This window comes from Struthio camelus, chromosome 4 (assembly GCF_040807025.1).
Source record: "Struthio camelus isolate bStrCam1 chromosome 4, bStrCam1.hap1, whole genome shotgun sequence".
Lineage (NCBI taxonomy): Eukaryota > Metazoa > Chordata > Aves > Struthioniformes > Struthionidae > Struthio > Struthio camelus.
In genome coordinates this window covers 48,009,016-48,033,546 of record NC_090945.1, presented here as the reverse complement: position 1 = coordinate 48,033,546, position 24,531 = coordinate 48,009,016, and the positions used below count along the sequence as shown (strand labels likewise).

Sequence of the window (24,531 nt, the reverse complement as noted above, 5' to 3'; positions counted from 1 at the left end):
GAAAACAAAGAAAAATACCATTACCATTGCAGTGGATCAGAATGGAGGCTATGTTTTCAAAGTGGTACCTAGCATTAAAAAAATCCTGAACTGCCAGCAATATGCAAAGGAAATTTTATCTATGCAGGGTAAGAATAAAACCTGCATTTCCCCAAAGAGTTGGTTTTAAATGAAAATTCTGTCACTTTTATGCTTCTCTCCGTTTTGCTTCTTAGTGTAGGTTATAAACTAAACCCCTTAAAGATTAGGGTTAGAAGAAAAGGAGCCTGGGCTAGAATTATATCTTCTGATCAAAATGTACTTTTCCTTTTTTCAATCCAGCTGTGAAAAATAACTAAATAGTGGCTGTTTGGTGCATATCAGATTTAGTTTGCAAATGTAAAGTGCACAGGTTCAATGAAGGGAATAAATACTGCTGGGAATGCAATACGTTCAAATGAGGAGAAACATTATTACCGAGATACAGACAAATGTCTACACACAATTTTCAGTCCTTAATTCAGTAAAATTGTCACTTTTTCTAGAATCATATAAAAAAAAGTCTGTTTTAAAGAAATGGGGACACACAAACACCAGTGAGGCCCACATAACTGGACAGGGTTTTTGTATTACCTCAGCAATCCAAAGGGGAACCCCAGCAAATTTCGGAAACAAGCATTTTCTATCAAGCCCACAAGCTAACTATGGTGAGTCAGCCACGGGAACCTGCATTTTGTTGCCATCCCAAAGACTTAGGAAAGATAATATAGTAATTGCTTATAAATGTCCATGCATTCAGCCAACTATTGTAAAGCTGCTGAACCAGCAATCTTTATAGCTTTGTTTGCCAATAAAATAGTGATACAATGTCAATTACTTCACACAGGGCTGTAATTTGTCAACTGTCTAACTGTATGAACTGATAGTCTGAAAGTGCTGAGATTTGGAAAGCTCACAGCTGAACATCTTGTCTATATAACTTGGGTTATATGAGTTTTCAGTTAAGAAACAGTCAGTAGGGAAAGTTCTTGTCTTTTAATCTTCTAATATGTGTAGGTCCTGATGTAGTGCAAGAGGAAAAGAACACAGAAAGCAGATTCTAGAGTACCAGAAAAGTCAATGGTCGATTTATTCATTTTCTTCCCATCATCGCAGTAGAGGTAGAGATTAGACTTGGTACAGCACTGTGTGACAGGTAATGGTTTTGTCTTTCTCTGATCATTTCTTCCTCTTTTGGCTCCTCCCCCTCCACATGCTAGTATATTAGGAAAAGATCATAACAAAGAAACCACTAGAAAGTGAGAAAACAAGAGGAGCAAGATCCTTCTGAGAACTTCTGTATGGAATAGTGGTTGTCAGTAGAAGTGGTTGTCAATAGTGGCTGTTCATAGAAACAAAAATGCACTGACATCCAACTAGAGTATCATGCTAAACCAGATTGCATCTGTGTTTGGGTTTGTTCATGATGGAATTGCTTTGCTGCCGTGTTGTATCATGAACAGTCATGGCTTTTCAGTTTTTCTTTCACCTGAAAGATGTAGTTGGTAGTTTTGTGAAATGATTTGTGCATATAAGGATACTGAATTTTATGTGCTCGCACTGAACTAGCCTGAAAGCCACTTTACTTTTTTTCTTAAAAATAATTAATGTAGCTCAAAAATGGATTAGGGTTGACATCTCTCCTTAACAATATGGATAGAAACTCAGAATGAACAGCTGTTTGGTCAATCTTGGATGAAAGCCTTTCCCTAGGCAAATACACTAGATGCACAGGCACATGCAAGGGCACATTGCTGCCGTTACTGATGTCCATCTGTTAGACTGGCATGGTGCCCACTCAGAGGCTGAGTTTAAGGCAAGGCCTTCATGATGTAGACTCTGCCTCCTCTATGACAGTACTGCCACCTGGGTGCTAAATATCTTTTCACAATAGCTTGCATTTTTAGATTAAAACGAAAATAATAATATTTAAACATGGTGAAAAAAGTGAATGTAATCCAATGACAAACTTGTTTTACTTTTCAGGTAAACTTGGTGCTTAAATATAATGGCTTTGTGTGCGTGTGTGTGTGTTTGTGTACACATATATAATGTATAAAATCACATTTTTTTTGTCTTGACAGGTGATGACAGTTACTCATTTTCATCAAGACTGACAATTTGTCATAAGGCAGGTAAGTGATCTATAAAGTTCCTTTTAGTATAGAGAAAATATTCAGAATATGTAGTGGCTACACTTGGAACTAGATTACTTAGAGAAAAGAGATCCCATTTAAGTACTTGAAGAGAGTACTGCTTTCCACCCCAGGAAAAACACAGGTGACCGAATGAGAGGTACTGGTTTCCCAACACTTCTGAAATGTCAGTCTCTCTCCTAATATTTCTGATTAAATCAATGTCAACAAAAGCCTAGCAGTAATCTTTTATAGGCAGTGAATGGACTGCAAATCACTGCAAAGCATAATCCTCCTACAAGCCATTAAAATAACCTTAACTGTTGTATGCAGAGTTACAGCTGCAGTGCTTCATGTCCTGCCAAAATTCAGCTTATATTTTACAAAGAGTATTCTATTTAATTATGTTTTGTTCAAAAGTACTATTTATTCTTTTATTTTATTGTGATCTGGTAAATGAGGCACTGTGTTCTATGCCATTTACAATAGTATTTAATAAAAATAGAAGTGAGCTTAAAATTTGTTGCTGATAAGACTTTAAGTAGGAAAGTAATTGTGTGTTTGGAACACTGGCCTATTGCCAGTCTACTGTGGAAATCTCTCTGATGCTAAATAGCTTCAGAATATTCTTTTTTTCCTGTTTAACTGAGTGAAGGGACTATGCCTTTACATGCACACAAATTTATTAATATTAGAGGAATTATGTTAATTCAAGAAGAGTATAATAATTGGACAATAATAAGGATAAAAAATAATTTTAAGTTAGCTTTGGAATAGAAAAATTATGAAAAAATTTCACTAGGGGGCAATATTACATAAACTCTCCCAAGTTCTTTTTGGTGTTTAAGCAAATACTGAGTTTTACAAAGATGTACTAGCTTTAGTCTTTGCCTATATAAGACTGCAATAATAGCAATTCTCTCTGAAAAGGGAACTTCATGAGTATCAGAAGTATTTGCTGTCTGCTGGACTTCTGATTAGAATTCATCACTGAGGCAGAACTGGACACTGTTTTCTGAACTTTGTCAAAGGAAAACATATATCATAATGTCATTGTATACCCTACAAGCTACTTAGTTTACACAAAAGTTTTAACATACCCAACCTACCTCCTGACTGTACTGCTGGAGCAATTGCTGTGAAGTGAAAAAGTCATTAATGTGGGCATGTAGGCTTGCTGTATGAAGAACCTTCTAGGGCTTTGGTTGTCACTGTAGTTCTTTGCATTGCAATACAGTTACCTCACAAAATAGAAGTAATGTTGGAATATGCTGTATAGTTGTTTGTCAAAAGCTAGTAGAAGGAATATCTCAAAACCTGCAGCAAAAAAAAAAATATATATTTCAGTGTTTCATTCCCCTTCAGGAAAGGATGGTTTAAGTAGGTTCAAGTAGGAAGGATAGGCCACAGAACTGGTAAGAAAGCCTGCTGTGCATCCCTGCTCTGTGACTTAGGGATGTTATTTGTGCAGTGGTATGTGTGTGATGGTAAACAAAATAATCCTTAGTTTATTTCACTGAATTTGGCAAAGAGGTGTATATAGAACTTCACACTGGGGAATCAAATTAACCATACATTCTTAATTGTATGAAGCAGAAGACAGAAACTTTTCTTATGTCTGGCTTCATCCAAAATACTTAAACTGTCTTGTACTTTTGAAGTGGCTACTGCTTTAACTATTACTTACGAGGTAATGAAATCCATGATACTGTCCTCGACTTAACAAAATGGATTCCAAGTCTAACAGAAGGTTTTGGGTTTTCTCAGGTTATTTTCAGCCTCTTTTCAAGGGGCTAATGATTATATTCAGTCAGTTGCATTTCTGTATGGAAATTACATCCTTTTTTATTTTTCAAAAGTTATGAAGCACTTGGCACAAGGGAAGCAATATCAATCAGCTTATGATCATCATCTAAAACCATGCTCATACACTTTTGAAAATAGTACTGTGGAAAAATGTAATAATTGAACATCAGTTACTGGAAAATATAGGTGGCATTATATATGAAATTAAACTGGCTTCAGAATGAACTGATTCTAATTCAATACCAAATCATATGAAAAGATAGAATTGTATGGATATGGACTAATTTGCATGTTAATGAGAATCTTATTAATTTACTGTATAGCTGACTTCAAGTAATATGAGCAGTGTAATCTATGCATATAGCACATGGAGGCAACTGGGGTCGTGGTGGAGCCTGATGACTATTCATCCAGTTATCTAGAAAAATGCAATCTGCTTTCCTTTGCCTCTAAGGGGACTGGATTTCTGCTAATTTGGAACAGTAGTAATATATGTGTTTTGAACAGTGATTTTGCTAACTGCAAGGATAAGTACTCATCTCCAACCTGTTGTAAACTTACTTACAGGACTGAGTCAAGTAATTCAAATTAAATAGCAAATTAGTTAAATGAAAATAATATTTATCTTATAAAACACAACATTGACTGTTTACTGTTATGAACTTCCAGTTTCTGGAAATAAAGAGCACCATTTGAGAAACTTTCCCAGCCACATATGTTGCTCAAAGTAGGCTAACAGAAATGAGGCTGAATAGGACAGTACTACAGCCACTTTTGGCAAAATAAAAAGTGAACTCTGGAAGAACTCCAGACTCAAAGAATATTAGCCCTGCAAATAGATGTGGGAAACATAACTTTCTGCCCTCTCCAGGCATGACCAGATAGAGAGTTTATGAAATACTGCTTTGTTTTATGCATATGACTTTAGATGTCCAGAAATAGTGTGACAGGAAATGTTTATTTAAAGAACTGTTGGCCACTCTTGGATATGAATATTTTAAATAGTTATTTCCCATTGAGGTGCAGTGAACATAAATACTTCATAAGTTAGTAATTAGGTCTCAAAGTACCCTAATAAATTTCCCTATTTTTGACAAGCAACTCATCGAATTGACATCAGTAATTCTGTTACACTGCTTTGTAGCCAAGATGATTATTTTCACTTTTTTAAAATGTTGTTTCATCACCTGTCTTTATCAGGAGTGACAGAAGGTATCTAGGGTCTACACAAAAAAATTGAGGAACTTCAAATTTGTAACTAGATGTCAGGAGCATGCTAAGTCCTGAATTATTCTTGGCACCCCTAGGACTGATAATTTTAGATAAGCCTGTGCTGCCAGTATACTGACAGCAGTTTTCATCATCTACTACTAACTTCAGGTGTGGCTTTTCAGGGAGAAAAAGTTTATGGCATAGGGTGTTGTTCACTTCCCAGAATGAAATAAAAATTGCAATTTAAGTGCTTTTACAGTATGCTTTTCTTGCAATAAGGTGGAAGTCTCGTCTTATTCAGCATACAGTAAAACAAGGTTTTTTGCCTCTATTCTCCTTGTTAGTTTCTTTCCACAAGTTTCTCCCTCATATCACACACACATACAACCTTCCCCCCACAAGTCACCTATCTGAAACTAACTTTTACGTAAAGCTGGCTTGGAGTCTAGCTGTGTTAGAGACTGTCTCCATTTCTGCAGCAGCTGGAATTAATGAGGATGTTATGTTAGCTGAAAAATTAGACTTTTGGAAAGTAGAGACAGGGCATTCTCAATGCATATAATTTTTATCCAATCTACCTATTATATGTGGATACTCTAGCAGTTTATGGATACATAAATGATCTGTTTGGAAAGGACGTTTACTTTTGTCAAATCATGTTTTCAGAAAACTCATTGAAAAGGAACATAAATAAGTTCCATTTTCGATGACAGGAATTCAATGGCTTTTATATAACAAGTAGTTTATTTTAATGTATTTTTGGCCGTACTGAAAATCAGAGCCAACAGAATTGTCCAGAAGGCACATAGAAGTTCAACAAAATCAGTCAATGTTTTAAAGAAAATCAAGATAAACATAAGAAATAACTCTCAGTCAAGTAAATTGCAGAAATGCCTTTTATATGTTTCCCAGGATGAACACTGAAGTAATTGCAGCCGGAAAATGTTATATATAAATTCATAATAACAAAATGTAGAAAGTCAGAATCCAGAACTGTCAGAATCTACAGCATCTACAGTGTTACTTTATCTTAAATTCATATTTTTGCAATAAAGGAAAGTAAAATGGAGAAGAGTAAGTGAAAATGGAATGATATGATGATGAGCTTAGTTAAAAGAAGAGAGCTACGAATAGAAGATATAAGAAATAATGTTGAACATGTTGCACATAAAGGAAATAAAGTGTTTTTTCTTTTATTCATTTGTTGGGCCTGCAGGTGGTGTAAGTGCTTTATATAACTTTTGGAATTCTAGATCAATGGTTATCTTTCTCTTTTTCACCAATGTTTTATACAACTACCCTGCATGTTTGGTAGGTTTGTATTCTTTATCTGGTAGATTGCCTCCTTTTTAGGGGCAATAAATGAGTAATGAGTTCACTTCAAACTGTTTGAAGCGGCACATGGCAATGCAGGTGTTAGCCTGTATCACTTACTAATACTTAAAATAAATTATATAAATTTATTTATAGATTTTTTATGGAAAAAAATTGATGGGGTACTAGAATATAACAATGGATGTTTTCATAATATGAGGAAAAAAATCACCCATACTACCTCTTTAAAAAGGATGTAGATGCTTGAGCTAACACCTGTAGCTATAGCAACTTACTGGTTGTTCACTACAAAAAAATGAAAAAAATACAGCAGCTAAATTATCTTTGCTAGTCAGATATGTTATCAAGATAATATGTTAAAGTAGTTTATAGTTTGAAAGTTCTTATACAGCTTACTGGTTTTCACGTGTGCATTTTATTCTTGTTTGGTTTCTGCAGTTAGCTAGGACTCAGCAGCATCAAAGCAGTAGAGAATCTGAACAAAATTTTGTTAGATCCTTTCAGGACTATGCCTGCAACTATAGCAATGAGAATGAGGCCATCGGGTATAATCTGGTGAAATTACCGTTTGTAGTTAGAATGACAGATTCCACTACAGGACTCTGATTTTTGTAAGGCTTCATAAACATACATAACCCTTTATTCCACAAAACTCTCATTTGTGTGGCTGGGATTTTGTGGAGTGAGGGCTCAGAACTGCGTTCAGTTCTAGGGAGCTTCAGTCAAAATCCTTCTAGGTTTTTGCAGATTTTCAAAGAACAAGAAAGCTTCAAAAGTAAGGGAGGTTTGAGACATATTAATGACTCAATCCAAAATGAAAATCTTGGGCACAAATGTCTGGCCCTCCTGAAGAGTACTGCCACAGTGAATTGAGGCAATCCTTCACTCTGCTCTGCAGCGCGTCCCAAAGCCTGACCGTCAGGGCACGGAGCAGGCCAGCTGCTCCCCAGGGGTGGCGAGTTGGGAGCCGAGCACGCTAATACAGCCACCAGGCAGCACCTTGCCATCAGGGCCTGTCCCACCACCCCCAGCGAGGGAGTAGGGTAGGCCCAGATGTGGTAGGCAGGATCAACTGAGAGCCCAGAGCATCAGGAAGGTTTGTGGTGGTGAGGCAGGGCCGAGGTCAAGGCAAGAAGTCACATCAGGATGGGGCCCAGTGAGGGTTACCGTGGTCAGGCGTGACCCCACGATGTCCATGCAGGGCTGTGAGGATGGGGCCAGACCGAGGTCGGGCCGGGCGGTCGACCACAACAGGTTGGGGCCTGTGGCTGAGCAGGGCAGGGCCATGGCGAGCTGGAGCCTGGCACCACTACGGCAGTGTTGCGAGGCAGGGACTGATGGCCCCAGGCTGAGCTGAAATGGGAGCTGGACCTGTGCAGGGTTGGGGAGGCCCAGGAGAGGCAGGTAGGGCCAGTAAGGCCTAGGGGTACATTCAGGGCCCTGAGCTTACAGCAAAGGATCTTTTTTCAAGTAACTACTTTGCACCTTTGCTTGATGGGCAACCCAGTCTGTCTGGTAATAGTTTATTTTTACCACTCGTTTCTTAGTGAAGGAACAGCTTCTGCATCTCTCCATCTACCAATATAAATAGTAATATTCTTCAATTTTTTTTATCATTTTCAGAAACTGACTTTATGTGTAATCAACTTCACTTGTATGCTTATACAAAATGAAACAAAATAGAAATTGCATCACTGTCTTTAAACTGAAAAAACAGATCATTATATGAGCACTAAGCGCACAACAACTGGGCTGCTCCATGTTGAGGCAGATGAATGAAGTGCTACATTTTCCTTTTTTGCAAACAGTAGCAACTGCAGTGGCTAAAATAAAGAGTTAAACCTAAAAGTTAGGTTACTTCTATCATACCTACTTATCAGAAGTCTGCTATTCTTATAAAACTTTCTAAAACTTTGTTTTTACTGTGAAGTCTTTTGTCACCGTCTCCTGATTCAATTATCTGAGATACTTTCTTATCAACTATGTTTTTCTGATCAAATTCAAACCAGATTGAAATCTTCAGTACCAGTGTGAGCAAAGCTATCAAGGTATATATACCAGGCAAAGTGCAGTGGCATGAAGAAATATGGAGCACCTCTGTGAGGCAGTCTGAGGAGAATAAACATCTCTTACTACCCACTTAAACTGCCAAATACATATGTTAGGTTTCCATTAGATTATACCAAACCTTTTTCCTGTAAATTCCATTTGTAAATTGCACAGTAAACATGCAGCATTTGTACCAAACCTTGTAATACTAAATAGGAGGTTTACTATGACTGATTATGTTGGAATGCCAAAGGATCACTCCTGTTTGTATAGTGAATCAATTAGTGTCATAAACATCACTTTACATCTGAGATTACATTGCTACAGTATCCTTTATTCAGTTCTGTTATGATTAGCACCCATTTGTGAAATAGAAATAATTTGCTTCAAAGAAAGTGGAAGTCCTTTTCTGAGTTTGATTGAAGTACACCGCCTTTTATAATTATTCCCCATACGGTACTAAAATCCGCTTAAAATATACTTCATTGCCATGGAAGCTTTTGCTCTCATCATCTACAAGAAGTGGAGAAGAAACTTAGCGTATTAAGAGTTTGTTGTTGTTTGAAGGGAAAATGGGTTTATACTTAGTTTAACATAAGCATAAATTTCCTATAAAAAGTGCTTTACTAGAGCAGTAATAAGAGAATACAAATTATATGTCCACATTCCATAGTGCAAATAAAACCTAACATAAAAAAAACCTTTAGGCTAGGATAATTACTGAAAGTTTTGCTGCTGCTAGGCAGGGCTTCAACCTTTAATGTAAAAAGGTAAGACGCATCACTACATTTTAACTTTGTGAGAAATTTCTTTTCTGAAAAAGCTGCCTTTGAAGGGAGTACTTGATGATCTGGAAGACAAGGAAAAGCTTGCTGGTGACTAGAAAGGAATACATATCCATCATTAGTATGCTGAAACTATTTGGAATTGTTGCTGCCTGTTATTGTTTTATTTAGGACATTTCCTCAAGAGGGCTGTATAATTTACTTGAGAAATAAACGTAAGTTGTGGTCTGCAGAAAACACATCCATGCCTGTGAATCAGCACAGAAAGCTTTTTTCCACTGGAACTTAACAATTTAGAAACACTGTATGTAGAAAGGAGTTTCATTATTTTTCTTTTTGAAAAGTGGAATACAGAATATGTTTGGTTCCAAAATTATGTTTTTAAATTATTTTTTGAAAAAGCAAAAATCCCCTGGTAGTTTTGTTTCTAATATTCACAGCGCATTGCTTTTTTTGCTAAATGAAAATCTTCTGAATAAATGTAAAACATAACTCATTATCTGTCATTTTGCCAGCTAAATGCTAGCAATTAAATAAGAGTTTTAATAGGTCCACAGAGTATAAAGAGTATAAATCTGGCACACCTATAAATAGTATAAATCTGGCACATTAATGTGATGTTATAAAAAATAGATGATTTTGTGATAGTCAGGAGACAACAGTGAGTAAGAAATCAGGCACAATCTCTCATACAAAAACCTTATGCCTGAAAGTAATTTATCCTTTATAACTAGTGAATAGTTTTTCAAAGAAGCTATGATGCCAGTAGACTCTAATTGCTCTACAAATTAAAAAGTTGAGCTAGCTGTATGTAAGCAGCTGAATATAAATTTAAATTAAAAAAAAACAGTTTTGAAAGTATATATTATACCTTGCATACAGAATTCTCCTGACTCTTCAGTGTATTTCACAAAATTATATGTATGCACTAGATTTTGTTATCTATAGTCTCCCTGTAAGTATGCTCAGAGGTAGATTTTGCATACCAAATGCTCCTACATCTACTTTGCACTGGCAAATAAGTGTCAGAGGTGCAATTGCGTGCAAATTTCTGGCTTAAGTGAAAATGTATCTGCCATGCAATTATTTATAGAAAAATAGAATAATGATAATGTTGTAAATTTAAAACTCCAAATGTATTAAATAACAGACCATTAGAACAAAACCATTTTTTCTTCTTAAAGTATTAGATACTACTTCAATATCCATTTAACTATTAATCAAAAAAATGAGAAGATGTCCAATAGTCTGAACATATAAGAGAATTTTTGGACTGCATATATTTCTGAGCAAAGAGTATGAAAGCTTTCATACTTCTGGAGGACAGTTGCTTTTGTATGTGTTTTAGTAGTTTTGAATCTTGTGGCATAAAGTGGATATTGTTGCATGATAAAGTAATATGAGTGTTTAATGCTATCAAAGTTTACTTACTGCATTGAGATACATATTGGGATACGCTATATTCTCTAAATTATGGAAAAACTGTTACTTTAATATCAAAACATTAGTGTTGTGTAACATTTATAATGGGAAAAATTGTATGTAACAAAAGTAGTTCCCGTTTTACTGGCTCTGTTGACTTTTTTCCTCCCTTTTTTTAGTTAATCAACTATTCCTTCAAAATCCACAATTTTCCATTCAGAAATTAAAGCATTTCATTTTGATTAGAGCAACATAAATCTGCACATTTTAGTTTATTAAACTGAAATGAAATTTATTATTTACACAATATTTTGTTTACTTGAGCTGAATGAACTATGAGGATTGTCATTCTCTACCTGTTGCTAATATTTTTATCTCTATATTGAGCTCTGGGATAGATTGTCCTAAAAAGGAAACATTTCAAAATTATAGACATTTGGATATTCAGGTCTGATAAGTTCTGATACTTACATTTATCATAGCAAAACCTTAGTGACCACAGACACACAAAACTCCTCTAAAAAAAGCATCAGCATAGTTTCACAACTATGTCATTGATCTCCTAAAGCTCGCCTCACATATTTTAATCTCTACATCAATTTCCTGTGTTTACGTGTATGATATGCTCACTACTAGCAAGTTCCTTACCCAGAAGAAATGAGTGTATATTTAATAAAGTCTCATGAGAAAACCTATTGAACTCAACAGGAGCCTAAATGAGCACTTAACTAAAAAGAACATTTTAAAAATGGAGAAATACATATTTTGACATATTTTTTGCAGAAACAAGTATGAAACACCCAGCTGATGAAACTTTAGAACAAACTGAGAGTAGATCATATTTTCCACTACCCTGTGCCTTACATAGCTATTTACATTTTTACAGAGAGCCCATAACGTAATCAGAATAGCAGTGCTTTGCATTCAGTTCAGACAGGGAAAAACTGTTACAAAATATGCAAGGTGGGAAACAATCTGATCTAATATTAATGAATCAGATAAATATAGATCTAAAACTTTCTATTTTCCCCTAGATAAATCACGTAGCATGCTACGTGCATACAGTGCATACATATGCACTACAAGCATATTCAGAAACTGAAACACCTCTCTGAGTTGCAAATAAAATTTACACCAATTAACTATATTCAGTATGCTTCCTAATGTGTGAAAAGTAATGTATTTCATTTATATTTTGGTTTCTAAAATTTTTTATGGATGCGCTGCATGGAAAAACCTTCAGAAATGCTGTTGGTGCTGAGTTGCGTTATCAAGTCTTAAAGAGATGTCAAAGCCAGAGCAGCAGTTAACTGTTTGTTTCTGACCTTGGCACAAGGCAGGAATTAAAGTGCATATTTATCACTGCATGTAAAAAGTACGCACTGCAGTTTGAAAGCTGGTAAAAGGAAAGGTTTCTGCCAAAAAAGCACTGATAGATATAGCAGTACATGGCACAGATCCCAAGGTTAAGGCACCAGATGTGAGTTATATAACTTGTGAGGAAAGATGTTTATTGTGATCACCGCACAGGCAGTACAAAGTAATGCTTGAAAAAATCATTTGCTGTTAAACTAGGAGACTATGAAGTGCTAACATTAAGTATTCATATTTTGTTGGAGAACGTTTATTTCAGTCTGTGGTGGTCTGAAATGAATACAATTGATACAAATCTCTCTGCTTTTGGGAATAATGCTGTACAGATCTTCAATACAGGAGAGCACAGAGCTGATTTTTCTATAACTTGTGTACTACTTGTTTTAACTGTAGGGAAACATATTTTCAGTTAGCCAAGAACCAACTGTTACTAGAACTGTGAGATAAACTATAACTAGAGAAAACTTCTGCCAAGCAAACCATTCCCTGTAATCCTAGTCTTAGAAGGAGCCAAGAAATAAACAAAGTTTAAGAAGTAAAAAAACAGTTTATTAAGGATGAAATCAATATTTTGTGAAAAATGAAGAAAAAAGCTATCAACCATTTGATTACATTCACTTATCTGACTTAACCCGTTTCTATCTTACTTTTGTTATTCACTAGCCTCTGCTGCTGCCCTACAATAGTATTTTAGGGCTTTCTATACCAAATGAAAGGAGGCAAGTTGCTTCATTGTCTGTCCTTTAAAGAACCAAGGTAAAGAATTATTAGGCTGTTGCTAAGAAGGAACTTGGTTTCACACAACAATATAGTGAAAGCCTAACTAGTAGGCTTTATAATGGAAGCCTATGGAGTGTTTAAATTGAAATATTAAAACATGTTAGGTGAAACATTCCAGGTGAGGAATGCAGTTACGTATAACTTGAGAAGTACAATTCATTATAAGTCAGAGAACCTTTTAATGGTTTTATTAGCTCTGGGTATTGCATTTCTTTACTATCTACAATATGCACAATTTTAAAATTAAAATGAACACAAATTATATATTATACATGTGGGAAAAACTGTGTATTTGTGCAGCAACTTTCAAGCACCACTAGAGATATTAGGATTTACATTTCTTTAATTCCCTACCAATACTTTGATTGGAAGTCAACATCTGTGGGCATAATGAGGAACCATACAAGGTTTTAAAAAACAGAAACAGTCTCAAAGGTTTTAAGTAGTTGGGATGTCCAAAAATATTTTGTAAATGCCACTAGGGACATTTTGAGTTTGGGAGGTTAGTTCTGATACTTTCTGGCTCCACATTCTTTCACCGTATGGTTTTGAGTGTACCTGTGAGCCATTTCTTGAGTGTTAGAAAAAATTGTTTCAGCTTTCAGAGATGCAGGGATTCAATGAGGCTTGTCTTCAGAACGCTGATGCTCATCAGGGAATCATCTTACCATCAGTCCTCCTTCTCGCTACTTGCTTGTGATACCTTCAATTCCCTATAGTTACTCCCATGAGATTTCAGTAGCTCTTACCTCCTTCCTCATTCTCTTTTTTCAGCTATCCAGTAAGATAAAAAATGACACATTCAACAGTTAGTCCACAGCTGCATGTATACTGGTAAGCAGGAACTATTTAGCCAAGCACAATATCACCATATAGGCTCCCTCTGTTTTTTTTTTTTTTCAACAGATCATTGATAGGGCCAATATCCTCGGCCAGTCATTGTGTTTTACGAAATATGTAGCAATATGAGACCAATTCCTCTCTGAAAAATTTGGTGGATGTTGACTAGTTGGTTAAAAAGATGTTAGACAGACAATGCAACTGTATAGCCTTAGTTTTCTTGGGAAACAAAGCAGTAATAGGAGTTCCATTATCTAGCTGGAAATGTTTAATTTCATTGCACAAGAGCTCCAGCACTAGAGAGAGAAGAGAAGTTATGATAAGGTGATGACAGATTCCTGGATGTATGCCTATGTTTAGCAAGTTGCATTCTCTAGCCTATGAGTTCCATAAATACTAGTAGTCTTTTGAGGAATGCATAAGATTCAGGAAAACTGGCTATATATGCCCACTTCATAGTCATCAGACTGTTCATTTTGGTCCTAATCATCTTTCCTTCCATGCCATTTCTTTCTGTTTTCTTCCGTAGTCGTAATCCTTTGAACTAGCTGTTTTAATCCTTCTGTTTACCATTACAGTCTTTTTCCCCTTGGTATTACCAGTTTAATATCTCAGGTCATTTTTTTCATCTTCCCATCCCAACTCTTCCTTTAATTTCTCCTAAATGGCAATATTGTCTATCCTCACTGCCTCTTAGTCACATGTATGTGCTTGAGCTTGTTCTTCCATGTGTATTCCCACTTTCTTAACTCCTTGTTAGGGTGAATTTGCCTAGCTAACCTCAACTTCCCACCCTGTTCACAGATTCCTTGTTACATATTTCTCCCTTTTCCGCTATGTCCTTCACATCTTTAAGCAACCAATTGTCATCCAACTCAAATCTTTTATCTCAGTCTGTAAAAAGTTTAAAGTAAAATTTTTCATAGGATGGGTTTGGGTTGCCCTGAATAATATATAGAGCTTCTGTTCCTGCTTGTAGAATTTGTCCAAATAATCTGAAAAACTTTAAAACAAGTTAATGAAACTTCTTCAGTTTTTTAGGAAAGAAAGAAATATAACATATAAAATCACAGAATCACATAATGGCCAAGGTTGCAAAGGATCTCTGGAGATCAGCTAGTCCAACCTCCCTGCTCAAGCAGGGCCACCTAGAGCACATTGCACAGGATCACGTGCAGGTGGGTTTTGAATATCTCCAGGGAAGGAGACTCCACAACCTCTCTGGACAGCCTGTTCCAATGCTCTGTCACCCTCACAGTGAAGAAGTTTTCCTCAGATTCAGACTGAACTTCCTGTGGTTCAGTTTCTGCCCATTGCCTCTTGTCCTGTTGCTGGGCACCACGGAGAAGAGACTGGCCCCATCCCCTTGACACCCTCCCTTCAGATACTTGTAGACATTGATGAGATTGCCTCTCAGTCTTCTCTTCTCCAGGCTGAACAGGCCCAGCTCTGTCAGCCTTTCCTCGAAATAGGAGAGATGTTCCAGTCCCCTAATCATCTTTGTAGCCCTCTCCTGGACACTCTGCAGCAATGCCGTGTCTCTCTAGTACTGGGGAGCCCAGAACTGGACACAGTACTCCAGATGTGGCCTCGGCAGGGCTGAGGAGAGGGGCAGGATCACCTCCCTCCACCTGCTGGCAACACTCTGCCTCATGCACCCCAGGAGACCATTGGCCTTCTTGGCCACAAGGGCACATTGCTGGCTCATGGTTAACTTGTTGTCCACCAGCACTCCCAGGTCCTTCTCTGCAGAGCTGCTTTCCAACAGGTCAACCCCCAGCCTGTCCTGGTGCCTGGGGTTATTCCTCCCTAGGTGCAGCACCCTGCACTTTCCTTTGTGGAACTTCGTGAGGTTCCTCTCCACCCAACTCCATACATTGTGCTGCTAGTTCACACGTCATGCATTAAGGGCAAAGCTAGCAATAGAGAACCTAGACGTCCTCCCCCAGCAACCTAATTCGTGTTGCCTACACTCTTCCAGCTCCAGCCTAACAGTATACCTCTGTTGTTGTTAAAAAGCAGTGGTCCAGTGTCATTGGAGAAGTTTACAGTAAGGCAAGCTTATTACAGTAAAATTCATTTATTTATTGCTAGCACTGAAAGATATTTTAGAAGGCAAAGAATGCTGTTAACATTGGACTTATAGCTGATGCTTTCAGTGCTCCCCAGCTGAAGTCAGTTTTCCAGAAATGAACTAAATTTCACATAGCAAATATATAAAGTGAAACAGTGCAAAGTCTCAGATGCTACACTGTTCGTATTTCACAGCACATCTATTAGCCTAATGGATTTTATGTGCTGGAAAAATGTACTTAGTGTCATACAAAACATAAAATGAGACGATTTTACAATTTGTACATGAACAACTGCCAGCAATAGTTTTTTAGACGTTACCGTCAAAAGAAAATCAAAAGGAAATCATTTTTCATATTCAATGTGAGTTTCATAAGTACATGAACCTTAATCACTTAGCGTTATCGTAAACATTATCTAGCCTGCCGGCCAGGCTAGAAAAGGACAATACTGTGCTAATTAACATGGTCAGGCCATTTATTAAAGTGCTAGTCATGTTCAATAACACTCTTGCAATAAAATCATTTAATAGAAATGAAATGCCTGAACTATTATTCTGACCCAAGACTTCTTCCTCAGCAATGCTCCAGTAACACTGGATTTGAGTATTTATATGTGATTATCAGACAACCATAAGATCCCCAGTAAATTCTGAGAAAATATCTCTTTCTACAGGGATTATACTCAGAACAGGGCAGGCTGCATCAATCCTTGTGGACCTTGAAAGTACGGGGCACTTTATTACAGTTATGTAGATATTTGCTTTTTTCAGCTCAGGAATCATTTAAAGAGTAATATCTCTTTGAGTAATGTGTGACAAAAAATTAAATCTGTAGAAAAACAAATACATGAATCACTAATTTTGTCTTTCTATGCATGTTGAGATCAACCTGAGTAAAATATAATGCAGAAATAGCATCAAAGCGGTTCTTTAACTGCAACATCTAATAGGTTTTTATTTTATCACTGTGGATTTATGTTCACTAAGGACAAAACAGGATCCTGAGGTACAACTGTATGTTTCCTCTCTGATTTTAGAATCATTTTTTATGTTGTTAGTCTGATTGCCTCTAAGAGTGAAATCTGAAGCGCAGATAGCCTTTGGATGTGTCCTATACAATGCATAGGGAGAGGATACAGAAAATACTTTTCAAAACAGAGAGACTAATATAAATTGGGAGTCAGATAAACATGTTGAAAAGTATTCTGAAATGCTTTTCATTTTCTGGAGTTTAGGTGCACAAATCTGAATTTACACCCAAGATCTCATTCACAAGCATAAACACCCATAAGAATGAACTCTGCCCTGCTCTGCTTAAGATCTCCTGCAACTCTTAGCGACTGAGTTTTGGTGTCTAAGTCTAAGTAACTGGTGACTAAAACACCAAGTTGTTGTCTACTCTTGTGTATGGTAGAATCATTCTCTTCCTCTCGTACTGAAGTGTGCAAAAAAGAAACAAGCATACGAACAAAGAACAAAAAGCATTGTAAAGAAAAGTATTGGAAGAAAAATGATTCTGAAATCCAGTGACTGCGGTACTGAGGTGGATGAGGATGTCTTGGTCATAGTGTCTTGCTGCCTGGGTAAGCGCCCAAAACATTAGATTGTTAATTAAGATTTCCTTCTGGTGATCTGTTTAGACCATAATGAGAAGAATGTACAGCTGTGTTTTCACTGGAGCCTGATCGGACATCCCCAGAAACATACATCACTCCACCTACTCGCTCCATCACAGACAGGCTCAAGTGGGTAAAAACGTCTAGATGCTCACTCAGTATCTCGGTAGTAGGGCATTCTACACTATGTTTTTGGGTATAGATTTTAGATGCCAAAATCCCTTCCCAGATGTGGCCGCAGAACTGTTGTCACATGTGATTGAAGTCATCCGCAACTGGCAATCAAACAGCTGAATAAATTGTGGTCCTAATCTAAAATGACCTGGTTAAACTACTGCGGAGCTTTCCTCCACGTTTCTGTGGACAGAGAAGGCTTCTGAAGTCTTCTGTCACTTTTGCCAAATGCTTTTAGTTGCTCATTACTAAACAAAAGCTGCCAAAAAATGTTTCTTTAGCTCTTCAGTAGGCTTTTAAAGTTCAAATTACTTTTTATTGTAGTTCATTGCATTTCATTGTGTTCATCGCATGGCTATTTAAAATTCATAACCAGTGTGCGTAGTACAGTTTTTGTCAAACAGTGTCTAATACTGGACCTACTGTAAAACTGTGCACTGTTGCATTTAGTAAATGTGTTTCTTTGAAGTACAGTGTGTTTTTCAGGGGAATATTGAAAACATCTTTTACAGAATCACAGAAAAAAGATATCCTCCATTCTGATGTTCACGCACATTTCTTTACTCTTTGTGAACGACATGAAACAAAATCAGAAAGGTGCTTATGATTATTAATACCTGCTTAAAAATTAGCAAAGTATGCTTATAATGGTTTATGATTAATAACATATGGATCTGTTAAAACAAATGATAGCAAAAAAAATTTACTTCAAATTAGTCTCATGTCCTTCTAACCAAATTCTTGTTGTGTTAGTAGTTTCCTTAAGAAATACTCAGGCACCTAAACATAGACCATATCATAGACATTTCAATCTCTTGTATAATTCTGAAACACAGGATTCTATTCTCCATTCTTTATATTTGTTAATGTCCTTGACAATGCCGTGGATTAATTTATGCCTCACTGCCCAAAGAATTTAGACTGTAAACTTAAAGTTGTTCATTAAGATTTTGACTATATTTATTGCTTTGTTTATTCTGCATATAGACATCAGTCATTATTTTAAAAAGCGTTTAATGTTTTTAGATGCATGCGTTTTTTGGTATCAACTCGAGAGACTTTCACTGGGCATGAATCCAGAAAGCGGTGATGAACCCAGCCTGCTGGAGATTGTTCAACTGATGTCCAAAAACCAAGACAATCACAATCAGCCAAATTCTTGGCATAGATTAATCTTCAGCGTCTTTTACAATCTTATTGTTGGTGTACTAGACACTACCATCTGATCAGAAACCATGCGATTTTTTTCAGAGAAAGGTGAACAACAAAGTACTACCAAAATTAAAATTACTAGAAAGTTTTTACTTTATTTTCTCTTTGATCATCGAAGATTTAAAGGGATCTTTAATAAGACATATAAATATTCCTGATATATTGTACAGGTTTTGTTCAAATTTCCTGTCAGGGATTTTCTGTGTGATTTTAGCACAGCTGTATAGGAAACCCCACCTTAATGCTAATAATTCTAAAAGGCAAAATTATAATTATTTTAAAAGGTCCAGGTACAGTACAGATGACAGAGAGGAAAGCAGTAGCAGCAGCGGTACAGCTAAAGGAAGAAAAATATCAAATGATGCAGAAGTCTCTGCTTAGGCTTTTAGAAGTGGTAGCTTGAAAGAAGAAGAGTTTTCTTGCTTGTTTGAGTACTCTTAATTGACACAATGTGCAATAGCAATTATAATCCATTCTTAACAGAACTTTGTGAAAGTGAAAATAAATGAGGCTGTACTCGTTCAGTACACACGGGCATTCACTGGAGTTGCCAATAACATCAAAATATTTTTTACACAATTTTTTCACCTCAGAGAACATTGAGCATTAAACTGAGCTGAGATAAATCTTAAATTTCTGAACTGACTTCAGAAATCTTTCCGTGTCTGACTACTTTGTATCTTGCAACATGGTTCAGAAGTATTTAAATTAACTTAAAAGTGGCAAGTTAAGATTTCCGTTATTAGATAGCATTTTTCTTTGCTTTAAGAGCTTTTCATCCATTTTCAAATAGTCAGGGTCCTGAGCGCACTAATAGGCCTTAATGGCCCTGACCAGCCTCACCTGGGACCCACATCCTCTGCCCTAGGAGTCCCATTTCAGCTCAGCCCTGGGCCTTCAGCTTTTGTCTGAGCTACCTGCCAGGATGCCACATGGTTTGGTAGCTTCCTGGGCTCCCCGTGGCAGCAGGGCAGCCCCCAGCCCAGAGTGTTAGGCAAGCCTGGTGGTGATGAAGCAGGTCTGAGATCAAGCTGAGAAGCCCTCCTGCTGGTTGAGGTCTGGATCAGGCTTGGTAAGGGTAACTGGAGTCTGGTGCAGCCCTGTGATGGCCAGGCAGGGCTGCAGTGATGGGGCTGTGCAGTCAGCCCACAGGTGGGGGTCAGCAGGACCCGTGGCTGTGCAGGGCTGCGGCAGGGCTGGAGACTGGCACCATTATGGCATTATGTGGCAGGGGCTTAGAGTCTTGGGCTGGGCTGAAATGGAGGCCTGGGAATGGGCCTGGGCCTACCCCAGGGTAGGCTAGGCAGGGCTAGTAAGGCCTAGTGGTGCTCTCATGGCCCTGACAAGAATTAGATAAGAGAGAGGTGGTCACATCTCAGTTAACCAGTAACACTGGATCCCTCACCTGTCCTACAGTGAAAGACATTACTTGAAAATCCATGATGGCTCCTCATATTTTCACTTTTTTTTCCTGCTCTTTTATAGTGTATCTCCAGCTAAGCTGTAGCTGGACTGCATATTACTCCCCTTTCTTTTAATGATAATATAAACAAGCTTTCTTTAACTGGTTACAATTGGGATTCTTATTCATGGACTGCTTGTTCAAGCTGTTTTTCAGTGAGCCTTAGGGTGTGAATATACTCTTTGTGTTAATGATCTTAGTAAGAAAAGGTTTGTTTTTAGTTGTTTATTGTCCTTAAACTGATAGTTTCTGTGTTTCTGCTACTCATACCTTTATATCCTTCCTTTTCTAACTGTTTAATTAAGTTTTACTTAAAAGAGGCAAAGTTTTACTAGCAAACAAAGATTCTTTTTGCTTTCTGAAACTTTGTGGGTAGCTTAAAAATTAATTTCAGTTATATAAATACAGATGGTAACAAAATATGCAATTGCAGATCAGATTAAGTAATATTTCATATTTCAATTTAAAGTCATTGAACTAATCCCTATACATTTGTAGACTAACACTGAACAAACAGTTATGAATCATTGGCTCTGACACCAAGTTTAATAGAGCTGGACTGGCACCAACAGCAATGACCTACAGTGATTTTCAAAATAAATGTGGGACCGGACACCCGAAATGCTTGCCTTGCCATTAAAATTCAGTGTTTTTGCGTAGATCCTTCCTAGCTTCTCCCTAAGTTTCTAGCAATGTCAGGGTGAATTAGTCAATCTGTGATAGTTTAAATCCCATGAAAGCTGCAAAACCTTGTTAAAAGCGCATTGGCTCATGCAGAGCTGTATGTTGAGCTCTGCGTTGCAATAGCTATGCTGCTAGTAACTCTCCCAGCTAATCAGCTGAAAAATAGCGTAGGTATCTCACACAGAAGTCAGCTATGCACACTGACTCTGTAAGATGAGTTGGCTAGCAACTAGTTAAGTATTAACTGTTGTAACCACACAACTAAAGCAAGTTCCGTTAAGTTTCTATTGTTTGGAGTTGTGAAAGAATTCAAAATAATTATATGGTCCCTCTATTTAACTTCTGGTGGAATATAAACATTGTGCAATCAGAGTGACTCTAGAGCAGTGTGCTTAACATTCCTGTGCTGAATTTAGGTAATATGACCCAGGGGCGGGGAAAGAGATCAGCAATTTCCCTTTTCCCTGGAAGCTGAAGCACTCTATCCCTGGCTTTAAGTTTTTCTGCTGGATTTTTTCTGACAATAAATTCTGCTTGTCTGCTGAGATGGACTTGATCTAATTTAGTGTCATTTTTCATAGAACATTCACACTTTTTTGCTCAAGCATCTGATTCTTGCAGAGCTCTGAACAGATTGTCTGCTATCTTTAGGACTTTTCAACTTAGTCCAATACTGAAGAGAAATGTAAAGTTATCTACTGAAGTTGCTATGATACCAGTTAAGCTTTTATCTCTTAGTTTTATTATATCGTCTTCAACTTTCCAAGTAGCAGAAGTCAGAATTCTGTTTAGAGAGTCTGCATTGATGGACAGATGATTTTGGTCTGGTGATGTGCTTAAAACAGTATCTTTTGTCCAGAAGTATAACATCCAGTTTCAGTAACTTAAAAAAAAATTGTTGTTTATAAACTACTGAAGGACTATTCCTCAGGAATTGTTCTTTTTAATGATGTCTTAGTATACTAAATTTGAATCATGAATACATAATTTCTTTTGTTGTGATTTCATGTTTACAACCATAAAAGTTTGTTATATTGTTTGTTGTGTAAGTTGCTATGTTTGTTATATTAGTGATTAGTTATATTAGTGATTAATATTCATCAACAGTTATTGATTTGCAGAGTTAGACACAAAGATGCTTTTATATACATCATCCAGTTGCATCTACCAATGTTATTCATTGTACAATAGTATTTATGCAATGAAGTCTTTGGAACCATTCAACCACATAAAACAGACATGAAACTTTTTTAAGAAGATCCTCATCTATGCTAATTAATTCCTCTTTTCAGAAATTCATGCATGTGTGTAGTACTGTTCTTTGTGTATGTGTCTAGAACTTTCTAGCTGTCTGGTTCTTGTTAGCTGCGGCAAACTCACTTGAAGAACATTAGAACTCGGATGTTACTGCTGCTATCTTGTTATAATCGAAGGGGAGCCTCTCTAATGCTAAGCACCGGAAGGAGCTCTTCCACACAGACGCCTTACACTAACCACCTTCAAACTGTCTAATCAGATTTAATGCAGTAATATTTAACTTTTCAGACAACTCCAGAACTTACTTGTGTGCTAGCACTGAAATAATCATCTCACTCCTATGATTTAAGTTGTAGGAATGGAATGATAGCTTTTTCTTGAGTGACTGTAACCTCAATATTAAAAGAGTTTATTTGCAGAATGAAAATATAGCCGATATGATTCTGTTGTTCAGAAAAACCTCTAAGAGGTTTTTCTTTGTATCTCCCAGCCGTCAAGACACTTGAAGTACAGAGATTCAATCCTTGTAATATCCCTCTGTCCTTGCACTTGCCCTTATAAAATAACATAAGGATTAGGAGGTATGAGAAATTTTTATTCATAAGTCTCTCTTGAGCTTCCGTTCAGATCAAAACCCCTTTGCTTCTTGACCTGAAATTTCTGTGAACTGAAAGTTAACATCCTGATGCAGATAACTTTCCTGAGGAATTATCTTTCTCCTCTGTCAAACTTTTACAGACAATGCCGTGGTATGTGGAACAAATTCCTACTCATATAGTAAACAAGCCACTTAATAACTTCCTTGGTGCTCAGCTGTCCTTGTAGCAATTCCTGCTTTGAGGAAGACGCTCCTGGATTCAGCTGTCAATTCAGTTTCTTTACGCAAAGAAAATAACAAGAGCAAACTGTACGTTATACAAGAATATGTATGGATTAGTGCATGCATTTCTTAACTAGCCTTAGTCAACCACTAGCAAGGAGGATAATCAAACACTTCAGGAAGGCATACAGTTGGGAAGAAAAAAAATACTCTGACCATAACCTTTAGAGATACTATGATAACATCCCTAATAGAGCACCTCACAAGAGATGCTCGGTATCTTATTTAGGCCCTCCCAGAAGGCCTGCAAGGGATTCTTCAGTGAAGAAGAATCATTCAGAGAAACCTCGTTATTTATTTTGACTACTCTCAGAGACTTAAGAGAGATTTAGGCCATATTTCTGAATAAACCTATTTTAATTTCATTCTGAATACACAGGCTTATTAATTGTCTTAGCTCTTGCTCAAATACATTAAAATATCAGAACCACATCCTGACTTGGACAAAGCTTCTGAATAAAGCTGCAGTCAACTGTCCAGTTTCAAAATTTGTGTGGCAACAGTATGCTCTCTGGTGATACATAGAAGCATAATGCCTCTCACATGAATGTGATACCTTTCACGTGAATATTCAGACTTTATCCAGACTGCGGGAAATCTGACAAAGATATTAATCTTTTTATTTAATTATTTTTATTTCTTTAGGGTCTGAATATCAAATGGCTTAAGAAGTCAACTGGCATAGTAGTCCAGAAGCTGTGATGAAGACCCTTTGTAGGGGCTGTTGTGGAATCAGCAAGCCAGATGTATGGATTTCCAGTAGGCTGGAAGGTGAGCTGTCTGTGGTTCAATAAATCATTTTTTTTTTTTTATAAACAATATTCAAGTTTGATGACCTGATGTTTTTCAAGTCAAGCCATGTTTCCTTAGAAAATTTTCAAATGGATCTGCTGACAAGCTGAGGTTTGTGGAAGCCCTGAGATCACTGATGCTGTGAAAATTGTCTCTTTGGCTGCCCGAAATGCACAATGTGGACTGCTGATGTCTTGAGGCTTACAAACCAGGGTTACAGATTCAAGATACAGGGACACAGGCAAGCAAGATTCTGGTACCCATTGATTTTGAGAAAAAACTTCCAATATTTCACAGACTCCTTTAATTTTATGTCGTGAAAACACTACCTACTTCCAGCACTATGTATTCCCTAATGCATGTCCTTCATGAAGTGGAAACCTTTCCCCGGGACTTTACCTTAAGAAACAAATTCTGACATGTATTATAACTAAAGTAATCACATCTTGTTCCACATCTATCCTAAATATCTATAGAAAAGTTCTTCAATTTTTAAAGTTACTGTGTATACCAAAACACACAATAGACGTTTTCTGTGTTGGAAAATAAGACCACAGTAACATTCTCTGGATTACATGCAACCAAGTGAAGCAACAGCTGGATGAAGTGGAAAACTATGGCTTC

General features: G+C 37.0%; 1 protein-coding gene across 1 annotated transcript in view; it reads left to right on the top strand.

Annotated features, from left to right (window-relative positions):
* The window catches only part of AGA (aspartylglucosaminidase), a 153,977-nt gene extending 130,091 nt beyond the window's left edge, over positions 1-23,886 (top strand). The window contains exons 15-16 of the mRNA XM_068942545.1: positions 2,103-2,153; positions 23,761-23,886. The gene's annotated coding sequence lies outside the window, so the exon portion shown is untranslated. The remainder of the gene's footprint in view (positions 1-2,102; positions 2,154-23,760) is intronic.
* Positions 23,887-24,531: the final 645 nt, after the last annotated feature.